We start from the raw sequence: 10,246 nt of genomic DNA on the forward strand, positions 1-10,246 counted from the left end.
CTTCCTATCAAGTCTCCCAGTGAAGATAGAGATTGGACAAATTCACTGTGATAACAGGATATGTGCCATTAACAGGTAAAGTTTGAAGACACCAAGGCTGATAACAAGGCCTTTAACTTTTTGATGCTGGCTTCAAAACAGGGGCATGCTGTTAATTTGTTTAAAAGGAGCTTTATAACTCACAGGTGATGGGGGAAGGAGAAAGAAAAATCTACACTTGGTGGCCTGGAAAAAAACAGAGGTCCTCTTTCTGAAATGTTTATTTTACTAGAACCAACCAAGGTTGATTAGTGTTACCACTGTCTTAAGTGTCTTCTTCAAATATTCTTCCTCCAGTAACCCTTATGGGAGATTTTGATGGAGGTCTGGTGGCATCTGCCTTTGTTCTTCACCCCTACAGATATGACTAAGCCAACATGATTAGGTTCTTCCTCAGCAGTCCTGTCTATCTTTTCTCACAACCTTTCACTTTATCAAACTAATGTGTAAAGAAGGGGAATTAATAACTCACCCAATTTTTTACAGATTCATATGCACCCCTTGAACTAACTCCCACACTCCCTTACTATAAAGGGACTAGCACGCCAATCATACAATAGGAAATAAATAGCATGCCCATGGAACTCACTGTTCTCTCCTGCCTTTGAATCAAGCAGAGACAATGGGCTTTAAACTAAAGATGTGTTTATCCTTTATCTGGGTTGAGGAAGGAAATGTTTATTATTTAAACCAAGGATAGCCTTCTGATGTTGCTGAACTTCTAACAGTTAGGACTGTCCGTTGATATGACCACTAGAAAGGATACCTGGAGTTTATAATTCAGCAAAATTCTCATCTGGGATTTAAATTGTTCTCTCTGTCTTCCTATTTTCCATTAGGATTGATGAAGCAGAACAATTGCAAAGGATGGTTGTGTTTAATTAAAACCCCAATGCTTCCAGTCCTGATGTGATCAAAACATAGGACAATATGTTTGTAATAAAAGGAACGAGAGATGCAACAACAGGTCTTTCGATTACCTGTCTGACCAGTATACAATCCCTTGGGATCTTTAGGCATATATGAATGTGTTTCTCTCCTTATCACTTCTCTCCTCTTCCCTCCCCATCAACATGAATATATTTACAAACCTCAGACATTTAAAGCAGATGAAGTTTAGAAACAGATGCATGAGAATAACATATGCAAACGGAATTGGAAAGGATTGAAATAGCAGAAGAGATGGCAATGTGTCAGACAGGGTGAATCTAATTTCTGAATGTCAAATACTTTTGGGATACAAGGGGCATGGTAATCTATCAAGAAACAAACTGAGATGGAAAATATTTTCCTTGCAACTTAGTTTTTTTCTGAATTATTTAGCAATCTGAAATTGGCAGATATTACATGTCTGCCCACCCAGAATTAGGATTCCAACTATTTCTGATCTACTGGGAAGACTTCAGACAAATTATAGCGTTAAGAGCTGATACAGTGACCTGATTTCTGGAGTTAAACAAACAGGTCATGTAATCCCGTACTTCTTTGTTTTACAAACAGCTCCAACTGTGCTTAACAGGGCTTGATCTCAGATAAGTAGCTCTTGATTGCAAATTGTAGCCTGGCAAGGCAACATCATAGGCATATTTTAATAACTCTGTTGAAACGATGTTAGAGACATCACATCTTTTAAGTGCATTTGTTGTATTTTATAATTGCACATTAAAATTATTGATATTTTATTGACCACAATTTCCTTTAATTTTCCTTTTAAAATGCTGGCTTTTGGTTTGCTATTAATCGATGACCTATCACAAAGCCTATAAAGACAATGGCAGTTAAATAAATAGTCTGCTGGCAATGCTGTATGTGTATGTGTTTGTTTGTTTGTGTGTGTATATCTCACATAAACATTTTGAATTCAGTGTATTGTTAGGGCAAAAGAACAAAAAAATAATAACATATATATATAACATATATATCTATATAACATATATATATATATATAACATGTATATATATATATGCATGTATGTGGTGTGTGTGTGTGTGTGTATATATATATATATATATATATATATATATATATATATATATATATATATAAAATAACATATATATAACAATAATAATGGTGTAAGAGAATAGTTTTAACTAAATTTCTCTTTATATTAGCATATTTGTAATTCTGTTGGTTACATCAGCATATTTATAATTATAAACCATCTTTACATTTAGTTCATACATAGCAATAATCTTCCTTTATCAAATTTCTACTTCTTATCTCTAACCACTCATAAAATCTATTCCATGTTGAGTAGTATTCTGTATCTTCTTTGTCCTTTATTTTTAATGTCAATCTATCCATCTCTGCGCAGTCCAATATTTTCCGAATTACATCCTCATCTGATGGAGTGTTTTTCCAGTATTGTGCAAATACAATCCTCACTGATGTCAATACATGCACAACTAGATATATAGTCCCTTTATCATAGACCTCCGGCGTTATCAATATATAGAATGTGAAGGATGTGTATTTGTGTTTATTTTCATAATCATAATGTACACTGAAGATGGTATTTAATTTCATTGTACGAGGTGCAATGACAATAAAGTAAACTAAACTAAACTAAACTAATTATACCCAACAAAAATATTTCTGGTTTCAGATCTATATGTTGATCATCTTTTCCAACTATGTATTTTCATCCAATATTTTCTTGCTTTCATACAAGTCTACCACATATGATAATAAATACTGGGGGCTGATTGCACTTCCAACACTTGGCAGACATATTGCTAAACATTTTTGCTAGTCTTGCCAGTGGCAAATGCCACCTATAAAACATTTTAGAGATTTTCCTTGTATGCAGTAGCCATTGTCAGCTTATAGTTCCTATCCCAAAGTTCTTGCCATTTATCTAATTCTATAGTATAACTAAAGTTTTTTGCCCATACAATCATTGTTTCTTTGACTTGTTCCTCTTCCATTTTATAACTTAATAAATAAGTATATTTTTAATCAGTTTTTCATCTGTCCCTAATAATATCTTATCAAGTGTTGTTGGTTCTTTGTAAAAATCCCACGTTTTTGCATCTTTCTTGTATCTCAATTGTATTTACAAATGTGGCCATCAAGCTAAGCCCACTAACCTGGTTTTGTAGTTGCTGTCTAGTTTTAAATTCACTATTCTTATTCAAAATATCTTTATAAAATACACTTTTCCCAAATTGGTAAGATCTGGATGTATCAATGCTTCCATTGTGGATAGCCAGTCTAGCATTTTCATATAGTTTTGTAGTTTAATTTTTTCCCATACCAGAAGCAAAGCATTCCTCACATGGTGTCTTTAAAAATATCTATGTATCATACTCCTTCCATATCATAAAAAACATGCCATCCTAATTGAAGATCACGTCCCTCCAATAATAATAATCTTCTATGTTTCAAATTTATCCACTCTTTCACCCATGAAAAAAATGCCTGATAATATAGCTCCCAAACTGGTAGTCCAAAGCCCCCATTGTTTTTAGATTCCTGTAATATTTTCAGTTTTATTCTTGTTTTTTTCCTCTTGCTAGATATACTTCAAGATTGTTCTATTTAATTCTTCAAAATATTTTTTCTCTATTTTTATCGGTATTATTTAGAATAGAAAAAGTAGTTTCAGTAAAATATTCATTTTTATAGTGGCTATTCTCCCTATCAAAGATAGTTGTAGATTCTTCTATTTCTCCAGGTCCAGCTTAATTTGTTGGATTAGTTTTATATAGTTATCATTTTTTATTATTGTATATCTTGCTGTTAAATAGATGCCTAGGTATTTAACTTTCTTTACTATCTGAAGATCTATTTTCTCTGTCAATTCAGTTGAGAAAGTCCAGAAATATTTCACAAGAAGAGTTCTCCACTCCTCTACTCATTGCAGAATACCTTATGCCACCCGACTTGAAATTCTAGACCCAGAAAACCTAGAACTATGCTGCCTTTGGTCCGATCTAAGTATAGTATATAAAATCATACACTGCAATGTCCTATCTGTCAATGAATACTTCAGCTTCAACCATAACAATACAAGAGCAAACAATAGATACAAACTCAAGGTTAATTGCACCAAACTTGATTGCAGGAAATATGACTTCAGCAACAGAATGTCTGGAATACTCTACCTGACTCTGTGGTTTCTTCCGCAAAAACTTTAACCTTAGACTGTCTACCATTGACCTCACCCCCTTCCTAATAGGTCTGTAGGGGGTGTGCATAAGCGCACCAACGTGCCTACCGTCCCTGTCCTATTGTTTCTTTGATTTTTTATTTTTCTTATATGTATCCATGTATTCATAACTATGTTTTTACTTATACCTATTATCTTGTAAGCAATTGACAAACCAAATAAATAAATAAAATAAATAAATTCCTTTTTCGGTTTATCTGTAAGATTTTTAACTATTATTTTAGGTTTTTTTTCCACTTTTCCACTTTTTGCCACTTATCCATATTCCTCAATTCACCCTATCAATTTAGAACCAGTTTCTAACGCTTCTTCTAATATAAAAACTAAATCATCTGCAAATGCTTGTAGTTTATATTTTTCTTTTTTAATCTTCATTCCTAGACCCAGGACTAGATATTTCTAAGGTCCCTTCAAACTCTTACATTTAGTAGTACTATGAAATCAATCTTGATTCCATGATAAATCTTAATTTATCAAAACACAATCCAGTCTCTCAAGCTCTTTCAGTGTTTCTAAAATAATAATACAAAATCAGTTTCAAAATTGTTTTTCTTGGTATTGGCTACTTTGAAAAGCAATAATTCATTTATTCTCAAGAAAAAAAACCTTGCTAATGGCTCAGAATCTCTGGCACATATATGAATTTTTAACACTGAAATTACAAAATATTCAGGATAAACAAGAGTAGAAGTAGAGGGACACCAAGATGCAAACTAGGGAAAGTATAGGAGGCAGGAAATAAAAAGGAAGAGATGGGAATTATGGCTCCCCCACCCCCACCCCATACTATCTTTCACACTGCCTTTTTTTCATAGCAGGACATAAAATACTTCAATCATCAAGAACAGAAAAATGAATTGAACTATTTCTTTTTGGATAGCTCTTTGATATTCAGTCAACCATATGGACACTAGAGAACAAGAAAGATAAAATACATTGTTGATGAAGCTCCAACTTTGTCAGGAGTTAAGGAAAGAATGGTTAATGATGTTCTCCAAATTATTTTTGGCTTGGGAATTAAAAAAAAGCAAAACGGAATTAAGCCATATATGATACCTTGCCTATTCCCTAGACATATTGCTCCTAATTATTATTCAGGGCCTAGGTTTGGTCCTATTTGCTAGTAAATAAAGCAATTTCTCCTCTATATTCTCTATGCAGTTCAATATATATTTCCTTGGAAGTGCATTGATTATAGAAAATAGATTTTATTTTGTTGTAAATCTACACAACAAGAGGAGGTACTGATATCTTTGGTCATAACACATACAAGTTAAAGATGAAACCTGCTAAGTGACAAATAAAACAGACATAGAGAATATATATGGTAACATATACTTACTCTTATCTCAAAAATGAATTATGGGTATATGCAACTATGTTATTTTGGATAGGGAGATGTGAAATTATTCACGTTTAAATGTTATTCAGATGTCATATAAAACCTTCAATAGATAGCAATTAGAGGATGATCAGAAAGTTACACATCTGCATTTTGATACTGTGATAGAGAGCTATAAATGTTTGGCTTTTCCTCTAATAGAAAGGGCAATGGATAGTGAGGTAATTCATTTATTATAAATCTTTCCATTGGTTTAACATGATGTGTCTGATTAAATCAGCCAACTTTTTCCCCCTTCAATGGAGTCCCTTAAAATAGGAATACATGATTTAGACTGATTTGAGACAGGTCAAGGTATTTGAGGGGGAGGGGCCAGGGGGAATTTAAGAGATGAAATGGATATATGCACTCTCTATAAAGCTTAAGATGCCAATTTTGCCCTCTAGTACCCAAATAACCAGGAAAAAGGTCTTTCCAGTCCCCAAGTGATATACGTCACAACACAATACACATTTTACACCCTTGCTCTAGATCAGGGGTGTCAAAACTGGTGACCTGCGGGATGGATGCATCACATGCAGGCCACGCCCACCCCAGCTCTGCAAAGGCAAAAAAAATCACAATACATTATGATACATCACGTGATGTGATTGAGTTTGACACCCGTGTTCTCTGTCTAGATGTTAGATGGAGTACTGTACTCTGAGCTCTGTCCAAAGTGGGAAAAAATGTATCATTTTATTTGCTTCGACAAACTATGATACACTGAAGAATAGACAGTTATGTATGGAATTATTATATTTGCATATCATCTAAACTGTCATGGATATCCATGGGTTTACATAAAAATGTAAGTCCAAGGCCTGTAGGAGACTACCCCAACAGTTACACATAGAATTACAGGTAGCAAAAGCAGTATCAACCATCTAGGCTGAAGTGGGTAGAGTGATAATTTCTCAGGCTGTTACTGTTTGCTATGGGTATAATAGAATTCTCTGACCCCAAGAATGTAAATGGATACTTGCAAAACATTGCAGAACAAGAACAGATGGATATTTTGTTGATTATTTTTTTAAAAAAAATGATTAGCATCTTCCCCTTTAAGGCAAAACTCTGTTAGAAAGAAGATCAAAGACAACAAAAAGGCTCTATCTTAAATACTCATTATTTTATAAATTTTCTTTTTGCTTTTAATAGTAGTTTTTATTGTAGAGAAAAATATTTGTGTAGACAATAATATTTGAAGTGATCACTGAATGTATTAAAAATATAATGAAGTTAGAAAAGTCAAGCTTTTACTTATGATAGGTTAGAAAATCTGTTCATTTTCATGAAAATCATATGCAAGATAAAGCTACAGAACAATGGGTGAATCAAAACAAATTTATTATCCATTTCTGACAGAAGAACCTAGGAACGGTTTTTTTTAAAAGTTATTAATATAATAAGGAATGGGATCATTGCTGTTATGATTGCAAAAGAAATCTGACTGGCAGTTGTAAAGCTTGAAGTGATGACATTTTAGTTCATTTAATCTGAAAAACAACAACCCAGTATTATAAGCATTCATTGAAAATAAATTCCAGTGAATTCACTTGGTGCTGACCTCTGACTAAACATATGTAGGATCACACTTAAAGGCAAGATTTTGGCCATAAAATTATTTAGATTTGTCTTGGGGGTCCTATGGACACTTAACAAGAATTGTAAACCTTTTTCTAGACAGAGTTTGTTGTATTTGTATATCTTTTTTAATGAATAATATATTCTATAATCAGACTAGATAATATGCTTATACAAAAGATCTTTGATATTTTCCTCCCAATTTTTAATACTAATTCAAAAGTAATTGAAATAAAATTTGGTACATTATACAAAGATGCTGTTCATTTCCAAGCTTATTGGAGATAAATTGACCAGAAAAATTCAGGATATAAATAACATAATGCCTGGCATTCTATATCACTTAAATATTTCAAAACATATCATATATATGAAAAAGTGCATTTTATTAAAATAAATTGATTTTGCTTCCAAGCAACAATTTCAAGATTAATTTTATTTTCTAGCAATTATGTATATGATTAGAACATCTCAAAGACTCAACTTTGATTGTCATTGGTTCTTATAATTATAAAGAGAACCACTATAAGGTCTATTTAGAATAAAAGAAGTTGTAATCTTACTTACCTGAGAATAAGCCCCAATAAACTTACACTTCAAAATTTACTTATTTCAGTCTCACTCTTTTTTGTTTTGTTCTGTGTATTTGTATTTATTTTTAAAAAGGGCTTATAATAAATCACACAACTTTTTTGTCGGTCAAGGACTATACATTATTATGGATGCAGAGGTAACAAGGTCCACCTCTGTATGTCATGACAAAGGTTTCCAAAGATTTTGAGGAGTGCAATCTGTGGGTGAGTTTTATTGTGCATCTAGGCCTAAAGGAAGGTTTGTGATTCTGTAGAAGCTACTGCTGAAAAAAGTGAGAAGTCATGCCTGTTTTTCAGTGATTAAGTTGTCCATCCTTCCCTTACAGCTTCTTAGGATCTACTTTGAAATGGGTGGGCTGAGTTAGAAGCTTTGTACCAGTATTCTAGCTTAAAGTAACCTGTGGGGTAGATAGTAGATAGAATTCAAGCACACTAGTTTCTCCAGGCTGCGTGCATAGTATTTGTCTGATATCTACAAATCAAATCATGCATCATTTGCTTAACATCCCCCAGCTGATGCAAAAAGAATTCAGTGGGACTCATTATTATTACCTATGTATAGTTTGTGCACTGCAATGGGCTAAGAGCTTAAGGTCCAAACCCAATCAAAGTGATATGTTGTTTGGGATGCTTACTCACGGGAGAGTTTCATATTCATAGGTCTGGAGGAACAACTTTAGTGACTATTAGGTATTCTGTGATTGGATCCTTATAGTCATATTTCCCAGCCTTTGAAACACATAGAGAGAAATCCCTTCAGGCTCAGTTTGCTGCATCCATAAATTGTATTATCTATTTTCTATCCACTTAGCCGAGTCTCTTGGTAAATAAATGATTACTTAGAGATGGACCAGTGTGGGAGGATACGGTCAAACAAGGTGGGGGGGGGGAGGGGATTTTATCTATGATGCAGATAGATACTAAAATTCTTCTCCCAACTGTGCATGTCAGCTTTTAATCCTTTATTTTTCTGATGGATTCACAGTCAACCCAACATTCCAAGAGACAATAATAACAAGCACAGCAAGCAATACCAATAAAAACTGCTTGGAAACTCACAATAGCAGAGCAGCATAGATGACAGTGGAACGGATGCTGCAGTATATGTACAAATGAGGGTATATCCAGGATGCTTTCAGTCTGTCTTGGATGAAAAGCAGTATTTATTTGCACTTCATGATTTAATTATGATTTATACTAGGTTGGACAACTCAGCCCAAGCTCAAGATTCAATTGTTGTGGTCCTTACAGTATACAGTTAAGACTTAGCAGTCCAATCACATATTTTCATCAGCACGGTGCTTTTCACCCTTTTTGTCTGCTTAGAGTTTAAAAATACATTGACCTTAACACACTTATTTTCAAGCTTTAAATCCCCCCAAACAGGCAAGGGAGGACAGGAGTTAAATCTTTGGCCTTGCTCTCCCTGAAGGCATTAGTGGACACAACCAGTGTGCCCTCAGTAATAATAACAAAAATAAAAGTGTATCCTCCCTAATTCAAAAAATATTCTCTATTGCTTCTGGTTTGTACCTAACATTTTATCAATTAAATTATTGATTTAATATGAATTATTAAATTCATCTTAAATTCCCACATGATAATAACGTCCGTCAAAAAAAAAAGCCTATATTACCGATAACTTGTTAGCTGCTCAAAGAATTTGGGATCAATAAAAGAAAAATACAGTGCAGTTTTGTCCAGATTTGCAAGTACCCCCAGTTAAATAAAAAAGCTTTTTCAACAAGAAGGCATTGCTGCCAGAAAACAATACACACATTCTGCCCAGTTCGTTTTCAACTGGTAGAAGGGAAACCAGATGTGCTTTGAAAATGCATTTGTCTGTCTCAAAATCAGTACCAGTTTTCTAAGGGAACCCCATTGCTCAAAGAGAGCCAGTTTAGTGATTAAAGCACCAGGCTAGAAAGTGGGAGACTATGAGTTTGGAGTGGAGATGGAATTGACTTTCTGCAAAGCAACCGGCTGGAGCTGAAAAGTGACTGCATCACCTGCAACATCCCACCCAGGCTGGCCAAAACTAAATGCTGCCACTGCGCAATCGCGCATTTCGTGTGAGCTTTCAGGAACCTCTTGTTTGCTCCTTTGTTAAATCATGGTTACCAGTCGCCGTCTGACCTGGTGCTGGGTGCACTGCTGTATCATGTCACCTTCGAGATAGAGCCATCGACGGTTGCCCGCCTTTTCTCGCTTGAGGCTAAATTGCTGGGTCGCGCAGTTGCAAAGTGCTTCGGCCTGGCCTCTTTGAAACCGCGTGTGGAGGACGTGATTGGCATGAGCGCCTGACCTCTGCAGAGCTGTGCGCGCTCCCTTCCGAGCCAAGCCTGGGCTCGCTCTCTGCCTCTTTGTGCCTGGCCCAATTGGAAACTCAGGGTAGTTTGGGGTCATTGCTGACAGTTTTTTTTAATAAACATTTACAGCCTCCATGTTTTTGGTTGTTTTTAGAGGCAGAGTTC

The sequence above is a fragment of the Pseudonaja textilis genome, chromosome 3 (genome assembly GCF_049901715.1).
Source record: "Pseudonaja textilis isolate UNSWEBS1 chromosome 3, rPseTex1.2, whole genome shotgun sequence".
Lineage (NCBI taxonomy): Eukaryota > Metazoa > Chordata > Lepidosauria > Squamata > Elapidae > Pseudonaja > Pseudonaja textilis.